The sequence below is a fragment of the Erpetoichthys calabaricus genome, chromosome 8 (genome assembly GCF_900747795.2).
Source record: "Erpetoichthys calabaricus chromosome 8, fErpCal1.3, whole genome shotgun sequence".
Classification (NCBI taxonomy): domain Eukaryota; kingdom Metazoa; phylum Chordata; class Cladistia; order Polypteriformes; family Polypteridae; genus Erpetoichthys; species Erpetoichthys calabaricus.
Window position 1 is genome coordinate 41,892,805 of NC_041401.2, and position 24,220 is coordinate 41,917,024.

Genomic DNA, 24,220 nt, shown 5'->3' on the forward strand with positions numbered 1-24,220 from the left:
AATTTGCAAACCTTTATAAAAATATACTTTCATTTTAGGTTATCAAGTGTAAATCGATGGGAAAAAATAAAAAGCTCACCCATTTAAAATTAAATCAATAATGCATTTCAATGTGCAGAAAGTGAAGGGGTGTGAATATTTTCTGAATCCACTGTATATCATCTGGTGGCCATAAACTGCCCAGTGTGTGTACGTGTTAAAATTCACTTGCTGCCCCATCCAGAGTAGGACCTGAAGTTGACAAGACAGGCCCCCAAAGTGGGCAACGCAGGTAAAAAAAATTAATAATGGTATTTAAAATAACGGTTATTGAAATTAAAGTTAAAAAAGATGACTTTAAATTATTATGGGAATTGAATAATGGATTTCAATTAAAAAAGAATATTAACTTTTTAATGATATAATTCACCAGTAAATATGCTGGAGTATCATTAGCTTTGGTATGCTGTTCAATAATTTAATTGTTTCTCAGGTTTGACCCTGACATTGCACCTTCTCTGTCTAGTTTCATTGCTACAAAGCTCTTAGAGTAATCCCTCAATAGCAGGATGATTTCAAAGAGCACTTTGCTTGATCGGGTCATTTAAAATGTTTGCAATTAGCCTCTCTTCAGAAACAGGAGCTAATAGGATGATCTAATCAAGAAGAATAGAGGGATAACACCACAACTTATGGCTTACATGAAGTGGATACCTCAACTGAAAATCATAGAATCTGAGTGGCTGAGTATAAGACAAAGTATATATAAGCAGATGGCTGAATGGTAGTAATGAAAGACTTGAACAGCATCTAATGGGGTCAATTCTAAGGTGTCATATGTCATCTATGGGACCTAATCTGCAGGTCCTGATCCAGCAGTTCTTCTGTGCAGCTTGAAATTTTGAAGCTTTACAGGTAATGACTCCATTCATTTCAGAAGCAACTTATTCCATTTTAGGACTGAAGGAAGCCAGACCCAATTTCAGGAGTACTGGATGTTGGATAGCAACCAACCCTGTATGGTACAGCAGTTCAATGGAAGGCACACTTAAACACACAGCTGCATTCATTCGTAGCAGCCTAATCAACCAAGCATGACACGTTTTGCAATAGGAAAAAAAAACAAAGTACCTAGAGAAGATCCAAGTGGACTTCACAAAGTCATTTGGCCCAAAAACTGAACCAGAGACACTGAACTCAGACCATGTCACCTCCAAGTAAGTCATGTGATTTCGTAATCAAAAGTGAACATAGCTGCAGCTCATTATAGTGATGGTAACATAACACAGGCTATCATTATGGTTATAATTTTTGGTAAAAATCTGGATCCAGGTGGCTATATTAAAACTCAGCTGAACTCATTATGATAAAGTATAGAAAGTGGCATGTCATGCACAGATAGATAGATAGATAGATAGATAGATAGATAGATAGATAGATAGATAGATAGATAGATAGATAGATAGATAGATAGATAGATAGATAATCAACAAATGCAACAAACATTAACAAAAATAAATGGCACAAAAGTGATAAAAATACACATGAAACAAGACTTTGAACTCTGGCAGAAACATAATAACTCTTCAAAACAAGTCGGTATGAGTATTTCCACATTATATAGACTGACAGATATCTCCTATGTAGCGTGCAAACAAACATTTTTTATCTTTATCCTTCTGCTTTAGAAATATGAGCTTTTTGTTTAGGTATTCGAGTTCTAGTTAGCAATCTACATTTTGATGACATATCAGTTTGACAGATCTAGCTTTGACTTTGGCTTGTTTCTGACTGCTACGTCTTTCGGTCCTTATCATTAAACACATACCTAGACTACAACTCTTTGATCAAATATTCCATCTATTGGTCCTGTATTCTTTTGTCCCATGACCTGCCTATATTCCAATGGCTCTGGAAAGCCAACAATTTGGAATAGCAGGATGTTGTACCGTGTTAGCCATTATGGATGTAGTGAGAAGTTAAGCATTATGACACCTTTTATTGGCTAACTAAAAAGATTACAATATGCAAGCTTTCGAGGCAACTCAGGTCCATTCTTCAGACAAGATGTAATCCATGTGATGTGATTACAGCTTGTCTGAAGAAGGGTCCTGAGTTGCCCCGAAAGCTTGCATGTAGTAATCTTTCTAGTTAGCCAATAAAAGAATAGCAGAATGGGAAGGGTAATTTCTCTGTTGAATGTGTTTATCCCTTAATTTACAGGTGAGGTCAATGAGCATGCACTGGTGCAACTTGTTGCTGCACCCACCACAGGACAAAAAAGCTCAGGTCAAGTTCCACCCTCTGGAAATGACCACCTATCTGCCACAGCCAGGGGTTACGCAGGCGTCCACTTAGCCTGGTCCAGCCGCTCGGGTCCTCAACAATGAGGATCCTGCAAGCCAGATCACCCTCGGGGGAATTGTGCCACATGGCTGATGCTCCCTCTCAATGTAGGTAATGTGCCTCACTCGGGACTCCATGAGCATACCAGCGGTACCTAAGGATTCTCCGAAGAGACACAGTACCAAAGGAGTCCAGTTATGACTAGTGTGGTGAATAAATAAATCTGTTAAAGATTAAGGAACAGTCTTTATTTAGTTGTCTAAATAAAAAAACAGTTGAATTTCAGGAGACTTTCTAAACTGGGATATCACCTAACTATTAATAATAATAATTCATTACATTTATATATTGGCTACACAGTGAGCAACAAGCCAACCAACGGTCTTAATAATTAATTAACCATTGGCTATCTACCTTTGTGAAGAGGCTTACTTGTGTTCTGTTTTGTGTGTTGCATTTTACCCAATTTTTGATACCCATTGCACACCCAAACTACCTGGAAGAGGATCTCTCTCTGATTTTTTTCACGAGTTTTTTTTGGGAGTTTTTTTCTTGTCTTCTTAGGGAGTCACAGCTGGGCAGCTGTCAAATAACAGGGCCTGTCAAAGCCCATTGAGGTACTCTTTATGTGATTTTGGGCAATACCAGAAATAAATAATTGTTGTAGCATCCAGAATTTTCAGTCCTAAATGTATTCAACTATGGTCAGATCCAGAGAAGTACCATATATACTCGCTTATAAGTTGGGTCTTGAAACCCGAAAAAACGATCATAAAATCAGACCCCGTTATACGTCCATTCAAAAATGTGACACTTAATGGTTTTTTATTTGTTTGCATCTTCTTGCTTCCTTCAATCTCGCACCGGTTTCTCAAACACATCGAATTTTGTTGCAGCAGTTACCAATTTTTTTCGCCACTTCAATGTCTTTTGATTTATAACCAGCTTCACATTTTCTTCTGATCGAATGCTCCTTCATAGATAAGGGATGCTCTTATGATAAAGGTGTATGAGGGTGTGAGATACAAAAAACACAAATAAGTGTAAATGTCGCTTTGGAATAGTTTGGGTATTACCGTGTGGTCACGTAGGTACAATACATAGAAAAAAAACGCAGTATGATCCATGGTTACTTTCTCAGGTGGGTTATTGGCATATCATAATCTCTTGGACCAATAGCGTGAGTTTTCCCCATTCAACAACTGACATTATAAGATACTGGAAATTATATGGTAAAATCAAGCCCCGACTTATCCGTAGGAGAACTTATCCATGAGTATATACGGTATGTGAATGACTAACTGAAGAATTTCACTTTGACAAACTTCATTAAACATTGTTTACAGTTTTGAATAAGTAGATAAGGTCTACCCATTGCTTTATCTATTTGAAACTGAAAAGGTTTCAGTTCCCTTAACCAGTCAAAGCAGGGTATTGGTCTTTAAAATTATGAATTCCTGGCAGTGTTTTAGAAGAATACTGGTCACCCGGTAGTTGCACCTGCAGAACAACTCTCATTTTCACCTCCCGTACCTGCAATGTGGCATGCGAATGCTATCAGCCCTGGGACATTAGCAAGACAAGTCAAGCGAATATCACAAACATTTCTAGGTTTTATGTGGAAGAAAGGGTTATTTTTCTCTTCCCTAGGTCACAAAACAGTCTCCTTAGCTTAGGGTCACACTCCAATGTACATCTCATTTAAACACAATAGACATTTGTTCATCAGGACAACACAATAGCCACATTCTCTCAGTGCATACAATGAGGACCTTTCAGTAAAACATATCCATGCAATCAAGCGGGTAGACTGCTTGGTCTGCCTACCAGTATATCCATTTCACATCAAGGAGTTTTGACCAGTGCTGTACCATCTTCCCACTTCATGAAGTATATTGAGAGCCCTTGATAAATTACAGTTATAGCTCAGTCCTCACAATAAACAAATAAGAAAGGAAAAGGGGGGCACTCTCCAATGCAAGTCACCATCCTGTACCGATGTTCAAGTCTGATGAAATGAAGTGTATTTTGTGTCTTGATACACAGTGACTATTTCTCTGGAGAAATGCAGACCTTTTTTATATTTGCAAGAATCTCAACTTGATCTGGGACTCTGTTTGTAAGACTTGTGCACTCAAGCACAATGCCACAGCGAGTCAATCATATCCGTAGTGCTGCTTCCATTTCCAGTCCCAGTAGGGGACTTGAACTTGTCATGTGAATGCAGCCGCCATCTCGAACTTAATCACAATGGTTTGAGGATCATCCTCCTGGGGAACCGGGAGGTCAGGTAAACAGTGTAACTTAAGGGATGATATCCCTCATCTGTTAAGCCCATGAACGCTCCTGAAGACAAAGCTGAGAAAGGTTATGAATGTTGAACAGAAGAAATGCTTTTTTTTCCCAATTCTATATCAGTTTTTATTTAAGATAAGTGAGGATGCTGGACATTTGATTGTTGTGTGTTATTTTTTTGCAGTAGATGGGAAAAAATGTAGTGCATGTCTAAATGAGGTAAAGAGAGCAGGAAAGGTTTCAGAAACATTTAAATTACGGCAAAGGAGAGGGGACTTTTTATAGTTTGCTTCACACAATATTTTGACATTGTAACTGTAAAGAATATTATGCAGTTATAATATAGTATTTCTGACACTACTGTATACAACATGATTTCATCAGCACATTTTTGTAACCTTCTTCACGTTGTTATTTTAAATGGTTTCAAAGGCACTGTAAAGAACAGATATTGACTGATTAGAACAGTTTAGCTATGTTTGCATTTATTGATTAATACCAAGAATCTAATAACACATTATATTTTCGTTCAGTAAAGTGTATATAAGACAAAAATCATACATCTATCTGAAAGTTTATTAATTATGATTTCTAGGTAATATCTAATAGTGCAGTACAAAAACTAATGAACAGGCCACATCTAAAGGTACAATGGTGAATGAAGGGACACATTTAATTGGATAGTATACACCAATCAGGCACATCATTTTATCTGCTTAAAAAAAAAATCAAAAAAAAAACAGCTCTTACCCTTCGAAGTATGGACTGCACAACACCTCTCAGTGTATCCTGTGATATCTGACACCAAAACGTTAGCAGCAGATCTTTTAAGTTCTGTAAGTTCCTTTGTAGGGCCTCCATGGATCGGACTTGTTTTCCAGAACATCCCACAGATGCTCGATCAGATTGAGATCTTGGGAATTTGGAAGGTAAGTCGAAACCTTGAATTCTTTGTCATGTTCCTCAAACATCCCTGAATATTTTTTTGCTGTGTTACAGGGTACATTATCCTGCTGAAAGTGGCAATCTAGGACTACCAATGTCATGAAGGAGTGTATGTGGTCTGCAACAATCTTTAAGTAGGTGGTACGTATCAAAGTAACATCCACATGAATGCCAGGACCCACAGAATATTTCCCAGACCATCACACTATCTTCTTAGTCTTGTCTTCTATCCATAGTGCATCCTGCTGCCATCTCATCCTCAAAACAGCAATGCACCCACACCTGGACATCCACAAGATCTAATTCACCAGTTTTTTTTTTAGAACATTAGAACAATTCACAAAGGCTGTGAATACTTATGTACATGTGATTTCTCAGTTTTTTTTTATTTTTAATAAATTTGCAAAAACCTCAAGTAAACTTCTTTCACGTTGTCATTATGGGGTGTTGTGTGTAGAATTCTAAGGAAAAAAATGAATTTAATCCATTTTGGAATAAGGCTGTAACATAACAAAATGTGGAAAAAGTGTGAATACTTTCCGGATACACTGTATATATATGATCACTTCATTATATCTTACAGTTTGTAGATGCAAGAACTCATCCAATATGGCTATGCTCTGACTGACCTGCTGTCATTGCCATTCACCTAATTGTCCACTTCAGGGGTGACTGCATAGAGAAGAACTATATGAAGAGTGGGAGAGCAGGTAAACTTCACAGAAGCAGCAGCTGCATTGACTGTGTTTTGAGGCACTGGTGGTAACGATTGCTCCATAGTAATACCCACTGTTTCCACATTATTTCAAAATGCTAATGAGTGCCAAGTTGTTTACTGAAGGATGTTAGGCTTCTGACTTACAAGAATCATTCTATGCCCAATAAGCACAGTGTGCTGTTTTACTGTCCATGTCTTTATAGGGAGATCAAGTTAAAATTCAAGTTTATTGCTTTGTGTACATTGTTCATTTAACATTAAGTAAAAGTATATCAAACATTAAAGAGAATACAAAACATGTTAAAACAAGTTTAAAATATAAACCCAAAGGTTTATATATTCACAGACATTCACTTATTTATATACTGTAAATAAAGTGTAATGTAAAAATTTCCCTAGTCAAACCCAGCACTGAACCTTAGAAGCTTTAGGAATACCAGGACATGTCAACCCAAGTGAACAGAGTAACAGGATTCAGCTTAATTGTAAGGTTTCTCTAATAATCAATTAGCATTTAAAATGACTAATTACAGTAAAGATATACTAAGGGAGTTGACCATTAGGAAACTAGAGGAATGGCTGCTGAAAAAAGGGCTTTTATGTGAATAATAAATTAAAAATCAGTCATTTCAAGCAGCAGTAGCCCTTAGCATTGGATTGACTGCATTTTTAATTTAATGTAACAATATCTAAAAAAAAGGCATCAGCTTCTATCAAAACATGAACATTTCTGGGTGAGTCCTGACTTTTGACTGGTAGTGTAAATCCACATAATAAGTAGCTTCTCCTCTTTTTTCAGATAGCTACTGTATTGTACATATTCAATTGACGATTCGTTAATAATATACACTATTTAGCTGTTCTTTATTTTTTGCCCTGAAGAAAAGGTTTCTACCTCGAAACATGTTAGTGAATTACAAACTATGCTGACTACCCAAGATTCCTATCAAAACAGACCAATTTCTTATCAAGACTTTTCAAGTAGTATCAGATTATAAATTAAGACTCATTGGATCATTGAGCTCATTCACATTATTATTGTTTTAGAACTGCATTCATTACTTTTGCACTGTCTTTGTCTTTCCCTAACCCTAACCCTTTAACAATGAAGATCTGTAAATCTGAGACCCCCTAAAAGAATAAATATTAATACAATCAAGAATTTAAAACACACATTAGTAAATCAGACAACAGGAATTTGTACTTGGAGACCCACATTTTAGACACTAAAGAAAGAATAACACAAAAGAAAGTTAGGAGACCCGTGAGAGCAATCTTCTTCCTCTTGGTATGGTTAGTACCATGAACTTTACTTCCAAATAACTAAGAGTGCTATTTTAAGAACAACAAGCCAACATCCCAAGCCAATACAGCTTGTTCTTAGATAGAACAAAGTGGAATGTAAAGGGGTGAGTGGAGAGAAGCCTAGAGGCAAAATCAAAATGCATGGAGGAGCGTGCAGTCAGTCACTGAATGTGAGTGGGACAGAGGGGCATATCCCAGGACAGAGCTCCGAGAACAGCCATTGTCCAAAAACTGAACAAACCAAAGCCCTGTGTATTTTTCTGTATGTTGTTATACTAATGCATTGTAAGATATTTTTTCATTTTTTGGTAAAAATTATGTATATATAAATCTATATATATAAAATCCCTGTGTGCGTCCAGGTGTCCATGTGTGGGTGTCTTCTGGTGAAGTGCGCATGCGCGGGGCACGGTGTGATGCGCGATATTACTGTCAGAGAAAGTTAGAGCCGTTTTACGGAAATACAAACCAGTATTACTGGAGGAAATTAAAGGTACACAATACAGTGACGCATATTACAGCCACATATAAGCCAGTATTACTGTCAGAGGAGATTAAAGGCATATTACCGACGTGCACACCTGTATTACCGCCAGAGAAAATTAAAGGTATATTACGGACGTACAAGCCAGTGGACGTACAAGATGGTATCCTTCAATAAGGGCACGAACAGGCATCCTTCAATAAGGGCGCGCACAAAAACGCGAGCCTCAAAAGGGCGACCTCAATTGGGCGCAGCGAATAAAGGCGCGCGTAAATAAAGATCTGCACCTTTGTTGCTCTTCACATATTCCAGAGCCATTTGAACTAAATTATCTACGAACGCCTTTTTTCGCCGCGCTCAATTGAGATCGCCCTTTTGAAGTTGCCTTTTTGTGCGCGCCCTTATTGAATAGAGCCGTACAAGACAGTATTACTGTCACAGAAAATTAAAGACACACAATACACAGCGGCAGCCCACGAAGAACGGTCAGCTCAGCAAGTAAACATCAACAAAAGAAAGGCTGAAAGAAAGAAAAATACAACCAACAAAAAGAATGAGGTCAAAGTCCCTTGCCATTTAATATAGACTGTTCCTACTAATGTTTATGCACTACTGTTCTAGCGCCCGTTATTGTAACGGGCTAAATGACTAGTATTATTATATTGTCGTATTATGTATTATAATATTCAACCATTATTAATTTCCATCACATATTTGTGTATTTCAATGCATCTCCCTATCTTGTGAATGGTTAGATTATTTGAAATGCTTGAGATGTTATGTTTCTAGTGCTGTGGGATCACATTGTTTTATTTTATTTTTACTATTATTTTTTCTATTCTTTTAAATTTTCTCTTTGTTTTTTACATTATGTTACAAATTCAAATGTTGGAAATAGTGACTGTCAAATTTCTTAATTTCTGTTTGTGTACCCTGTCACACTTTCTTCTTCATGATAAAAAATACCAATATACAGTGCATCCGGAAAGTATTCACAACGCATCACTTTTTCCACATTTTGTTATGTTACAGCCTTATTCCAAAATGGATTAAGTTCATTTTTTTCCTCAGAATTCTGCACACAACATCTCATAATGACAATGTGAAAAAAGTTTACTTGAGGTTTTTGCAAATTTATTAAAAATAAAAAAAACTGAGAAATCCCATGTACATAAGTATTTACAGCCTTTGCTCAATAATTTGTCGATGTACCTCTGGCAGCAATTACAGCCTCAAGTCTTGTTGAATATGATGCCACAAGCTTGGCACACCTATCCTTGGCCAGTTTCGCCCATTCCTATTTGCAGCACCTCTCAAGCTCCATCAGGTTGGATGGGAAGCGTCGGTGCACAGCCATTTTAAGATCTCTCCAGAGATGTTCAATCGGATTCAAGTCTGGGCTCTGGCTGGGCCACTCAAGGACATTCACAGAGTTGTCCTGAAGCCACTCTTTTGATATCTTGGCTGTGTGCTTAGGGTCGTTGTCCTGCTGAAAGATGAACCGTCGCCCCAGTCTGAGGTCAAGAGCGCTCTGGAGCAGGTTTTCATCCAGTATGTCTCTGTACATTGCTGCAATCATCTTTCCCTTTATCCTGACTAGTCTTCCAGTTCCTGTCGCTGAAAAACATCCCCACAGCATGATGCTGCCACCACCATGCTTCACTGTAGGGATGGTGCCAGGTTTCCTCCAAACGTGACGCCTGGTATTCACACCAAAGAGTTCAATCTTTGTCTCATCAGACCAGAGAATTTTCTTTCTCATGGTCTGAGAGTCCTTCAGGTGCCTTTTGGCAAACTCCAGGCGGGCTGCCATGTGCCTTTTACTAAGGAGTGGCTTCCATCTGGCCACTCTACCATACAGGCCTGATTGGTGGATTGCTGCGGAGATGGTTGTCCTTCTGCAAGGTTCTCCTCTCTCCACAGAGGATCTCTGGAGCTCTGACAGAGTGACCATCGGGTTCTTGGTCACCTCCCTGACTAAGGCCCTTCTCCCCCGATCGCTCAGTTTAGATGGCCGGCCAGCTCTAGGAAGAGTCCTGGTGGTTTCGAACTTCTTCCACTTACGGATGATGGAGGCCACTGTGCTCATTGGGACCTTCAAAGCAGCAGAAATTTTTCTGTAACCTTCCCCAGATTTGTGCCTCGAGACAATTCTGTCTCAGAGGTCTACAGACAATTCCTTTGATTTTATGCTTGGTTTGTGCTCTGACATGAGCTGTCAACTGTGGGACCTTATATAGACAGGTGTGTGCCTTTCCAAATCATGTCCAGTCAACTGAATTTACCACAGGTGGACTCCAATTAAGCTGCAGAAACATCTCAAGGATGATCAGGGGAAACAGGATGCACCTGAGTTCAATTTCGAACTTCATGGCAAAGGCTGTGAATACTTATGTACATGTGCTTTCTCAATTTTTTTATTTTTAATAAATTTGCAAAAATCTCAAGTAAACATTTTTCACGTTGTCATTATGGGGTGTTGTGTGTAGAATTCTGAGGAAAAAAATTAATTTAATCCATTTTGGAATAAGGCTGTAACATAACAAAATGTGGAAAAAGTGATGCGCTGTGAATACTTTCCGGATGCACTGTATGTGTTGGTTGTTTTAAATGTTCTTTATAAATTAAACGAAACTAAATTGCCATCTGTTTAATATTTTTCTATTTATTCCCTTGTTATATTTCTTAGTAAAATTTTGTTTATTTGAAATTTCTAGTTTCAAACTGCATATGATTGTTGCAGTGCATTTGCTTGTTTATTCTAACTTTTGACTCTGACATTTTTTTTATTTATTACACTCTGTTTATTTAAATAAGAAAAAGTCTGTGAGCATATAATAATAATAATATTTTATTTATATAGTGCCCTTCCGATGTTCAAGATGTTTTGGGTTTACATTTTGATCTTTTTTAAAATATGTATTATAATATAATATATGTATATGCATATGTATGTATATATGGCATATTTATAGTTGTTTGCATCTTTTTGTTTTAATTTCCTGCTTATTAAACATTGTGAGTTTATCAGTAGTAATGAGTGAACCCCACTGAATTTGCGTCACCTCATGTTTGGTGAAACCACAAAAATAGTCGCTCAGTAAAATGCACTGATGTCAAAGGAGAAGGAGAAACTGAACAAGTTTTGAGTGGATTATAATGGTGCAATGGACTTTAAAGCATTGATGACAGCTAGGGAAGTATCTGACAACTATGCTGGACTGATTAGTGTGACCACAACTGTGACGTGATTTGTAAGGCAGCAGTACTGTGCCACTGTAACTCCCTGACATACAATTGATAGAATTAAACTTAAGTATGGAATAGGTGCTATATAAATAAAATGTATTATTTGTATTACTATTATTAAATACTGCAACAGTAGAATTGCTTGCAAACAGGAAGCATGAATTCAGGAGGTACTCACCTCCCTTGAAAAGTACACTGTGCTATTTTGTTTTCCTTGACGCTTTTGCTCATTCACTGTCACATTTACTAGATAATTGCTACATAAAAACACATGGATTCTTTATTCCTTCCTGTCTGTATCAACTGCATAGCACTCTGGGTAATACTACTGAAGTGGAAATCTCATGTATTACATACAGAAAAAAACATTACCTTTTCCTCTGCACCTGTGTTTTTTGTTTAAATGTATTCAGAAGTTATTTGCTCATTTTAGGCTACTATTAGGATCAGGATTATATATTTGTGGGGCTGTCCCATTCAACATTGGCTGCTACATTTCTGTAATATCACACTGGTTTTGCAAAGCATCATGGGGCACTGGGAAAAAAAAGTTTGCCTAAACTAGCGGCATGGCATATTTCCAGGGAAATATTTAGCTAACACAGCATATTTGTTACAAAAATCATTTGGAGAATTTCAACAATCAACACTATTTATCAATAGTAGTAGTAGGTTATTCTCTTGGTAAGTTTTGCTATTTACGCTCACTTGTTCTAGCAGTGCAATACCAACAACAGTCAGCAAATTAAAACAGGGAACCGAACATCATACAGTAAATAGCAAATGCAATATCCAATTGTAGATACTGAAACAAAATGCACATGGAGTTGTCATTATGAGTGACGGTCGAGTAGCCTTATGAAATGAGGTTAAAAGCCGTCTCAGAATTGCGTTGTGTATGTTCTACCTCGCATGTTGAGATTGTTATTTGTTGGAATTTGCAACCCATTGTCTCATCATTCATTAAAACACCTTTTACTCACGTCCCACATTCACAGTCATGTTATAAATGCCCACAAAACTCTCATAAATCACAGCGGTGACATAGGGAGCATTTAGATAGATAGATAGATAGATAGATAGATAGATAGATAGATAGATAGATAGATAGATAGATAGATAGATAGATAGATACTTTATTAATCCCAGGGGGAAATTCACATATTCCAGCAGCAAAAATATTAAATTAAAGAGTAATAAAAAATGCAGATAAAAAAACAGACAATAACTTGAATAATGTTCAACGTTTACCCCCTCTGGTGGAATTGAAGAGTCGCATAGTTTGGGGGAGGAATGATCTTCTCAGTCTGTCAGTGGAGCAGGACAGTGACAGCAGTCTGTCACTGAAACTGCTCCTCTGTCTGGAGATGACACTGTTTAATGGATGTAGTGGATTCTCCATAATTGATAGGAGCCTGCTGAGTGCCCGTTGCTCTGCTACGGATGTCAGACCGTCCAGCTCTATGCCAACAATAGAGCCTGCCTTCCTCACCAGTTTGTCCAGGCGTGAGGCATCCTTCTTCTTAATGCTGCCTCCCCAGCACACCACTGCGTAGAAGAGGGCACTCGCCACAACCATCTGATAGAACATCTGCAGCATCTTACTGCAGATGTTGAAGGATGCCAGTCTTCTAAGGAAGTACAGGCGGCTCTGTCCTTTCTTGCACAGAGAATCAGTATTGGCAGTCCAGTCTAATTTATCGTCCAGCTGCACTCCTAGGTATTTATAGGTCTGCACCCTCTGCACACAGTCACCTCTGATGATCACGGGGTCCATGAGGGGCCTGGGTCTCCTAAAATCCACCACCAGTTCCTTGGTTTTGCTGGTGTTCAGGTGTAGGTGGTTTAAGTCGCACCATTTAACAAAGTCCTTGATGAGGTTTCTATACTCCTCCTCCTGCCCACTCCTGATGCAGCATGCTGCTTTTGAACATCACAGAGGTACATCCTTCATCTGTTGTTTCAGTCTCATCTGAAACGTATCTTTAAGGTATAAAAACTCCAAGGTCTGGTTAGTTGTTTTACATGATGCTCTGATCTCTTTCTACATGTATCTCTCATTACGATCTGACCCTGTAAATCGCTTGCCTTGTAAGTGTGATTTAATTATGTCTTTGTTACAGCTGTCCACTATGTAGTGATTTGTAAATCAATTGTTTCTTATTTACTGTCTTGGTTGTTCTTGTTATTGGTTGTTGCACTTGTTTACAACAAGGTGTGTCAAGTATATCCTTCAAGAAAGGTTGTTGTTGTCATTTATGTGGATGTGCCGAGTTGTTAAAGTATTCTGCAGGTTCACGGGGGAGTCCCCACATAAGGTGTGGAGCGGGCTGAATAGCGTGAGTACTAATGTCCTAAATGAAAAATGGAGAAAAGTGACTGCCAGATAGCTACTGTCTTTTATAGTACTGTTTGCCTTTCTGAGGATGATTGTGGTTTATATGTCATGAACAAAAAGCAGCTAGATAAGCTAACAATATTCTCTGATTAAGTATGTGAAGGTGGGATATTTATAGGGTTTTTTTTATAAAATTTTCAACACCTCCTTAGTGTTATATTTACCCCCATAAAAACAAGTCAAAAATGTTGAACTTTTTTCAACAATAAAAAATGTTATAACAGAAATAAGAAAACACCAAAATGCCAACAATAATACAGTAGGAAAGGTATGTCTTGTGTCGTCTGCTTTAGTTTTTGTCCAACAACAGCGAAATTAGAAGCATGTTTCTTTGCACACTTTTCTTATTTTTTCTGTTGCTTGTACATAAGAGGGTAGAGTGTCCGTGCCTGATCCACACGATGAATGTGCCCCTTGCGCTACGTACTTCCATATTTCTACTGACATGAACATTGACAGCTGTTGGATTGTGAACAGTGCTTAGGGGAATAACATCTTTTTTTGTCCTTCCACTTGATAACAAGTATTTTGTCTTTGCGCCACATAAATACTGCACTCCTCTGCAAAGTTACATGACTGAAGTCACCAGGCATATCACGGCAGTTTGGTCAAGAAGTGCCATAAATTCACTATCCGTGTCAATGTCTGATGACCATTGTGACTATTACCATTTGACACAACTAATGGTGTGGTTTCAGTTTGTTCTAAAACTGACTTTATAGCCTCTCGATAACACGCTACTGTGTTTTGGTTGAAGGGTCCTCCCAACTCATTAATATCGATGATCTACTTTACAGTGGCAAAACGCATAGAAATATTTTGCAACATGACACCATTTTATCCAGCAGAATACTGTTCTGAGAGTTATTCTGGCTTTACACTGTAAAGCAAATTATTAAATGTCACCCCGAGTCTGACAAATCAAACAAGACCATGAAAACATCAATATATCCAAAAACACTCACCTCATAGCACCCACTCAACTGCTCCCACAGCTCCAGGTAGCTATAGTATATCACAGGGGAGAGAAATCACATTTGCATTTTTTATCAATTTTTATTAAAGTAAATATGCAAATACAAATTGGAGCTACTGATGTTGTAACTGTATTTTATTCTTTAGAGGGTCATGGGAATCCAGCCTATTCCCAGTGCAGGGCAAGAACAAACCGCAGATAGGATGCCAAAGAAAACATACAAATTGTTTAGTCCTTCCATGACAGTGTAACGGGATGGAGTAAAGGTCCTGGCAGCATTGGTTGCAATGAATTAGATGTTAGCCAATTGGAGGGCACAGTGCCCACACGCCACGGTCACTCAGATGACCATTCATTTACTTAACTGACATAACTAAATTCCAAAATTGTGGTTTGTCAAACCTGAATGTAAGACAGGAAACAACTCTGGGCTGCAATGCCAATCTAATGCAGGGCACACTAAAGTAATGCTTAAGAAATACTTTACTTACCAGTTGGAGCCCGTCCATATTTACTTAAGGATGGAAAGCTTTCCAATTTTTTATTCAGAACATTAAAAGCTTTAAACAGGCTGCATGTCTGACATTTCACTCTAGTAAAAGAGGTGAATTTGTCACATTAGATTTAAAAAGAAGAAAAATCTAACTGAAAGTAAGAACAACTCAATAAGAGGGATCAATTCCTAACTCTTCTGGAAACAGGGCCTAAATGTAATTTTAAAATGCTCTTTATTAACTCCACTCTGTTACACTGTAAATGTGACACACTTTTGATTTATACCATTCACTTGGCTAGAGGCCATGTCAGAACATCAGCTTCCTGCTTTCACCTTAACTTAGGGCAGCAGAACTGAGGAGGGTATTGAGCGATGGCTTCACACTCACAGCGCCGGGCAAGATGATTAAGTTAGAAAGGAACACGAAAGAGCGAGCCTGTTAAATGTCCCTCCTGCTCTATGACATGGAGGAATATTTGTTAGCACTTGAATCTCACTGTAAAGCAACAAAATGAAGAACCGTGACAAAATGTTGAGTGTGTTTTCAGGAAAATGATAAGCGTCTTTACTTATTTACAAAATGTAAGAATTTCAAATAATAAAATTAAAGTGGAAAATACAAAACACATATTGATGTAATATAAATTAGCTGGTGAAGAATGATATTGTTTCTTCTCGGCTCTTCAGTCCCAAATTCATTTTCAGGTTAAGAGGGGAAATAAGGGAAATACCTGGAGGGGTTTTGTTCCTTTTCCCATTGAGAGTTGAGGAGAAAAATACATTTCGAAACATAGTCTACTAAAAAGCTATTAAAGTGTACATCACACTTTTTTTAAGTAACTGACTCTGCTTCTTCAGGAAATCTATCACTCTGTATTTGATTTTATCTTGCTCTGCAGTTAAAGAATCAATCATGAAACAAAATTTGAAAGATTAATTTTTATCCTGCTGCTTGTTATGACAGTTTATATTTTTTTGTGGTTCAGATTTCAGACTTTAGATATAATAGTCTAAGCCTTCACATAATACTCTATTACACTGTTAAATGCATTACATGCACAATTTCACTTCACTTTCCCTTCCGCTATTCCTGCTGAGGATTGTGGTTAGCGACATGTCAAGAGTAACAGTGCAGGCCATCCTGAGCCTTGCAATGACCTCCTGGAACTCCTAGGGAATTCCCAGACACTCCCAGGTCAGACCAGTGTTTTAGTCCTGCCAGTATCTGTTGGGTCTGCCCAGTGCTTAGCTTGTAAATCATGAGGTGTCAAAGCTCATAGTGACTCTACAGCATAGAACAAGGACTATATGGGCATCCTAGTGCAGCACTGTTTCAGGATATTGATTTAAGTCATCAACCTAATAAATACATAAAATCAGTACGGCTTACATGTATACTTTCACGCATATGAGAAGGACTCACCTTATGAGAAGGATTTAGGAGTCATAGTGGACTTGTCACTATCAACTGCCAGACACTGTTCAGAAGCCTTTAAAAAAGCTAACAGAATGTTAGGTTATATAGCACGTTGTGCGGAGTACAAGTCCAAGGAGGTTATGCTCAAGCTTTACAATACACTGGTGAGGCCTCATCTGGAGTACTGTGTGCAGTTTTGGTTTCCAGGCTACAAAAAGGACATAACAGCACTAGAAAAGGTCCATAGAAGAGCAACTAGGCTCATTCCAGGGCTACAGGGGTTGAATTATGAGGAAAAATTAAGAGCTGAGCCTTTTCAGTTTATGGGAAAGGAGATTAAGAGAAGACACGATTGAAGTGTTTAAAATTATGAAAGGAATTAGTACTGTGGATTGAGACTGTTATTTTAAAATGAGTTCATCAAGAATACAGGGGCACAGTTGGAAACTCGTTAAGGGTAAATTTCTCACAAACATTAGGAAGTTTTTCTTTACACAGAGAACCATAAACACTTGGAATAAGCTACCAAGTAGTGTGGTAGACATACAGTAGGACTTTAAGGACTTTCAAAATTAGACAATGTTATAATGAATGAATTAAGTGGATAGGATGGGTGAGTTTTGTTGGGTTGAATGGTCCGTTCTCATCTAAATTGTTTTTTATGTTCTAAAATGAGTGTTTTGCTTGGTTATCTTGCAATCTTAAATTGTTTAGTTGTCCACACTGTGTTTCCACTCTCATTTTTGTCTGTGGTCTTTTCGGCCCCATTGCCTTGCTTCTGCACTTTTATCTCTCAACCTGCATGTCAGTATCCACAGATACTCTGTCAGAAACAGCTTCTTTTTTGAATTATACTGACCTGAAAATTTATTTCAATTTGTGTGGCTTCCAGTGTTTTTGACACATATCAACCAATGAAAAAACTAATAGCTGTAAGTTTAGCTAGGTAACTTTTATAAAATTTAAAAAGCCTGTATAATAATATTTCTTTTTTTAACACTAGAATTACCAGAGCCTACAAAAAAACTCATAGATCTGACCCACCTTAAATCCGTTCGCACCTCTCCCTCAGCGTCTTTTGTCCTGTAAATGTGCCGATCAGGGAATCCATTCCCGGATGGGTTTATCCATTCCCGGGAATTCGGGAATCCCACATGTCACTCCTGGGAATCCCAGGCTCCCGGGGATGACACAGTGCATGGGCATCTCACATGTGAACGGTTTTAGAACGACTTATTTTTAATAAAACTACTGCAATATGTTGGCACAAATAAAAGACTAACCTTATCTACAAGCAGTTCATGCTGTCCTATAAGTACATGTATCTTTAGTTAATAAATAACATTCGATCTGGCTGTTATGTAAGTAACATATAAATGTTCTGTTCTCTGTTCTGTTCTGTCCTCTGCATCTCCTGCCTGTGCCCAAAACATTAACATTTATATGTTACTTACATAAAAGCCAGATCGAATGTTATTTATTTGGATTTAGTTACTTACTTCCTACAGCGTAAAGTCACAAGTAGACTGCAGAGCTTCCTGTGTTTGATCAACACGGGCATGCTCAAAAAGTACATGTGTAATGCTACGAAAAGCGTACACTGACACTTCAGTACACGAGCAATGGTGCGAGAATGCAGTCAGACTTCTTTTTTGGGTACATACACAGTCCAGATCTAAACACTAGCGTGTAGAGTCGCTTGCGTACTGAAGAGTCTATAGCTGCAGGTGGAAGCTGCCGTCGCTGTACTTTGTATATAAGAGCCAGATTGGGGGTTTCGGGGGTGGAATCGTGAACACGACTGAGAGAATAAAACTGAATAAAAAAAAAACAAAGCTAAGCTTTACAAGTTTCATAAATTTACACCAGCTGTTACAGACTGAAATCAAATGTATGTTTTTATTCTAAGATAGTAAGAATAAGAGCAGTTCACTTCTCAAAACGGACTTGTCCAGTCTCGAACCTGTAAAGTTTTGATTATCAGTCAACAGTTGATACCGTTGCGCCACCGAAGCGGTTTTAACAAATGCATACCTTTTATGAAAGTGTTTATTTGATCTTTGGACTTCAGGCTTCACATATTATATAGTTTATGCCAACATTTTGTCATTTACTACTAAAATATGAAAAACTTTCTGCTTTAACAATGTGTTTACACAGATTATTGTAGAAACGGAACACACATGAAATGCATGTGTTCCAAATAACGATCTATTCCACTCTAAAACTCCAGTACTTCACTCCCAGATAATCAATCAAGGCATGAGCTGGGAGAAGTTTGTGCTCGTTCTGAGTCGGTGAGGGGATGGAACAGCAGGCTGCTTGCTGCTTGTCTTAATCGGCACATTTATAGGACAAAAGACGCTGAGGGAGAGGTGCAAACAGATTTAAGGTGGGCCGGATCTACAAGTTTTTTCCTAGGCTCTGGGTAATTCAAGTGTTAAACATCATAAATTTAATATATTAATTTATGTAGATTCTGGGATCTTAAATTAAATGTGGAGGTTCTGCAACACAGAGAGTTCAAAATCAGAGCTCTAGTAATCTCTGGTATAAACTAAGCACTGGATGTACCTCAGGTCTTCTCCCAGTGGGTTATAACCCCATCGTTCCACCATGTGAAACACTCAGGGAATGTAAGAATCAATTTCGATGAAAATATTGTTGATAAAAACAATTTTGTCAATCCCTATTTAACTGACTTCTGCAAAACATTATCAAATGGAGATTTGAAGATGGCTGAACTACTGCTGTTTGCCATGCTACTTGATAACTTATTCCATGTAATTGTGTTTGTGCAAAATTAACCTTATACAGCTCCCATCTGTGTTCTCTTTAACCTGGGGGACAACCTAATTATTTACCTTCCCGTCAATCTGGAGATGTAGTCATTTTATTCAGAAGCCCTCTAGTATTTCTGAACTCCTCACCCTCTCACAGACATTAGCCCAATAACTACATATACGTAGGAGCTTAATTTTCGCTGCTTGTACTTTCAGTCTCCTTCTTTCGGTTATTTCCAAGACCTCATGACCATATGTGAGAATTTACGTTATCGGCTGGTAAACTGAAAACTTTGCCCAAGGACTTAGATCCCATTTCACCTCTACAACACTACAGTACAACACCAACCATACTGCTGCCATGGCACTAACGCTTTGGTCATTCTTGTGATCATCTCCATTCTCTACCCTAATGTACATGAACTATTCCATTTGGTTCAGTTTACAACCCCTTTCCTCCTCTTCTGCAGGAGAGGGCCATGACCTCAAATTTGGAGATGATAATTGTCACCCTATCCACATCACAGTCAGCTGTGAACAAGTTACAGTGTGCATTATAGATCAAAATATGATGAGACAAAAAGCGCAACATCAGTCTCAAACAGAAGAAATGCAACGCTTAGGTTCCCAAATTGGATACTCCCTAAACATTGACTACAATTTGATATGCTTAGCTTAAAATAAAGCAGGGCTTTACAAACAGAACCAAACCACTCACAAAATGCCATACAAGTCTTGCCCTTCAACTATAGGGACCAAGTGGGATACAGGAGTACCCTAAAACCTCAAAATTCTGTTCCACTTTCTCCAGATGAATGGGGTACACAATCAAAAGATTTGTCATGTCTATAAAACACTCAATAAAGTCTGGTAATCTCAAATGTCCGTAAGATGTGTATAAGGACAAAGCTTTGGTCCAATGCCTTATTCCCAAGACAGATATTGCATTTCCAGGATCTGACGTTCCACTATCAGACAGAATCTCTGCTCCAGTACATCATCATGGGCTTTCCTTGGGAGGGCATCATGGGTTTTCCTCTTGCAATGTTGGAAAGTCACCACACCAGGCTGCAGCCCTCCCTCTGAGCAGAATAGGAGTAATCATAGGGAGAAAAGCGAACCATAGGGCCCTAGGAAAAAGACAAAAGCATGTGCTGGCACCCTTGACATGCTGCATTTAGCCATGCCATTGTAGACAGATGGCATTACCAGGCAGTGATAACCCTGCTACTGTAATGGATATCTTGGAAAGACTAACCACAGAGTTTCTTGGAGGCTTAAGAATGAGGAGTAGCAGTAGAAAAAAGTTAATACCACTAGAGGTCTAGCAAAATTAATTTTTCCACGAATATGTGACCCTCATGATAGGGTGACAATAAGGTCACAAGGGGTTGGAACTAGGAAGGAAGGCCTCCGGGTCAGCAGAGGACAAACCATGGTTCCAGGAAGGGTGACTAGCACTACACTGCCATTTAAAGAGAATGGGCATTAGAAACATATGTGGCTACGTTAAGGTGATGGGTCACTTGGTGTACAGAGATACTGGGGCTTCCAGAGGGTGCCCTAGTCTGTGGTTTTAGATACATTTACATTTATTTGCTTGGCAGAGGCTTTTATCCAGTGTTGCAGTTGTTGGAATGCATTTGACCCTGAAGTCATTTAATGGCTTGGCCTAATGTTAATTGTAGAACAGGATTCAAAGTCACTGGTAACTGGGTGGGCCGCTCCATCTAGACATGGTTCAACATCAGTGTTGTTTGGCCAGTAAAGTCAGGAGGTTTTCTTGTTTTTCTTCTTGGTCATCCATAATAAGTGTTTACTTCCTTAATAAATCATGTGTTTTTGTATATTCTGGACTGGTTGGTGTTATTCCTGGGAAGTGTATCGCAACAATATTGCCCCTTGTTAAGAAGGATGTTACAGACAGACGTAAGTTCACAAAGTAAAAAAAAAAAAATATGTTGTAGTAGGGTGCCTGGTTGGAAGCAGAATTATAGTCTGCCAGGATGTTAAAAGCAAGCAGGGCTCTACAAGCAGGGATCAAAACACTACTAATCATCTCAGAGCATGCAGTCGGCGGGACAGAAGAGAGTGTCGAGAAGTAATTTCACCATAGGAGAGGAGAGATATGGGACAATATCAAATCTAGAAGTTCCCCCAGTTTAACAGATGGTAGAAGTGAGGTCTGTTGCAATATGTATGGCTACATGAGAATTGTCTGGCACGCCCCGAGAATGGAAGGATGGGGTAAGGCAACCTCTTTGGGACAATACTCCCCCAAGACGTTAGATGGCAACTTCCCTGCAGCGTGGCGGTGCCCTGGATTCCTGCAGGGCTCCATGGGACATGCAGTTTAATACCACAGCCATGCTGGGTACTGTGGGTGTTGCCAGGAGACACTGCGAGAGAACCTGGGGAGTCATGCTTCCCTTATAGTGCAGAAGTACTAGGAAGTCACGAGGATGGAAGCCCCAAAGTACTTCTGGGCTGATTAAAGAACTTCAATTTTCCATCTGACCCAGAAGTGTCGCATGTCACATGGGAGGAAGAACAGAAGCACTTCCAGGTCAAAGACTAAAAACCCAGCAGGTGAGCCCGAGTTGAGTGGAGGTGGACAAAAACAGAAATAGAGAGAGAGAGAGAGAGAATTGTGCTTACTGTATTTACTTGGTGCGGTGGGCTGGCGCCCTGCCCAGGGTTTGTTTTCTGCCTTGCGCCCTATGTTGGCTGGGATTTGCTCCAGCAGACCCCCGTGACCCTGTAGTTAGGATATAGCGGGTTGGATAATGGATGGATGGATGGTATTTACTTGGCTGTGGTGCTTCATTATGTAAAGCACTTTGAGCTACTTTTTGTATGAAAATGTGCTATATAAATAAATGTTGTTGTTGTTGTTGTTGTTGGAGGGTACTGTTCAAGAAGGAAATAAAATTAAAGATCTTCTTGGTGCTTTTACCTGGTGTCCTGAGTGTCTGTCTATTGGATTTAAAGGGGCAACAGTGCCATGTAGCATCCAAGATAGATAGATAGAGCCTTTGAAGGATGTCACTGCCCACATTAAAGAATGCTGTCTTATAAGGAAAAAGAGAACCTGCTCTGCCCTTTCTTATATAGCTCCTCTGTGTTACAAGACTAGTCCAATCTGTCATTGACATGGACCCCCAAGTACTTGTAGGGGTTGACCACCTCTACATCCACTCCTTGAACAGTGTCTGGCTCTTTGATGTGGTGAAAGTCAATAACCAGTTCCTTGGTTTTTGCTGATGTTAAGTAGCAAACAATTCTTTCTGTTCCAAGAAACAAGGTTGTCCACCTGACTCCTCTACTCTGCCTCATCCCCCTATTAATACACCTAATTATAGGAACATCTGAGAATTTTTGAAAGTGCCCTGAACTGGTGTTATATTTATATTCTGAGGTATACAGAGTGAAGAGAAAAGGAGACAGGACTGTTCCTTGTGGTGCTCCAGTGTTGTTCATATTTGTATCAGAAATATAGTCCTTGTAAACTGCAGTCTGCCCGACAGATAATTCATTACTCATTTACCATATTTCAAAAGCATATGGATGAGGATAACTTCACATGAAATATAAGTATCTCTAAAGCTGATATAACTGTATACAGATGTTTTATCGACTTGATTGTTTAAGGGTATAACATCAGCATATCAGTTCACTTGCTAGGGTAGGACATGCATTCACAGTTCTGCACAATATGAGAGATACTTTAGTTAGGAGCGCCACAGGTACATTCTGGGCTAGGAATTACTTCCCAAATAAAAAGAGAATCACCTTATCTATCATATCCTGTAAGGATTCCGTTGTTGGTTTTCAAAACTTGGTGGGGCATTTCAAATCCAGGAGGTCTTTTTCTGGTGGTTAAATAAGCTATGAATATTGTTGGATGTTGCATGAATCCAAGACTTTACCTGTTTATTCTGTATTTTAAAATGTTCTTCACAAAGAGCCCCTGCTGATATTGTTGATGTCTGTCTAGATTTAACTGATTTAAGGAGGCCCTTGGGATATCAATGTGTACAGGTAGCAGCACATTACCAAAAACTTAAAGTCGTTCTGTCTTTGTGAAGTTGGAGGTAGAATGTGGCTGCCTGTGGGGATTCAAAAAATTGGAGTTGTCTTGATGCAACTAATAATACTAAACATAGCCGTGTTGTGTATCCAGCTTTCCAATGTCATGACTGTTTAGTCACACTGCTGCCCTTTATTGCGCTGTGCTGTATACAAGCTCTAGAGCTAAGCATCTCAGTGTTGTAGCTGTAGCACCGCAAGATACTCTGTGCAGTTTCTGTAATATAGTGTTTCTTGTGTGAAATATGGCAGCTATGCCATTCAAATAATTCTGAGAAACTTGGATGTTAAATTATATTGTGTTTTTTATATATATATTCCCTAAAAATTGATCAAGTGGGAACAACAGCTACTTATTCAGTTTTATTTGACTTTAGATAGATAGATAGATAGATAGATAGATAGATAGATAGATAGATAGATAGATAGATAGATAGATAGATAGATAATATTTATTATTTAACACATCTATATATATATAATTCTCTAAGCCGCCGCCAGAGCGGGCAAGACACCCATGAAAGCACACAGGAAGGAACCACGCCCATACCCATGAAAGCACGCAGGAAGGAGCCACGCCCACCAACTCTAAGACCATTGGATACGACGAAAACTCGCAGAGCCACGCCCACCAACTCGGACGCGACGTCTCGAAAAACACGCCGTCATTTCTGTTTGTCTGTGCTACAGTCCACATGCAGCTCTGAGCCACGTTGACTTTTCGGTTACGACGCACGACT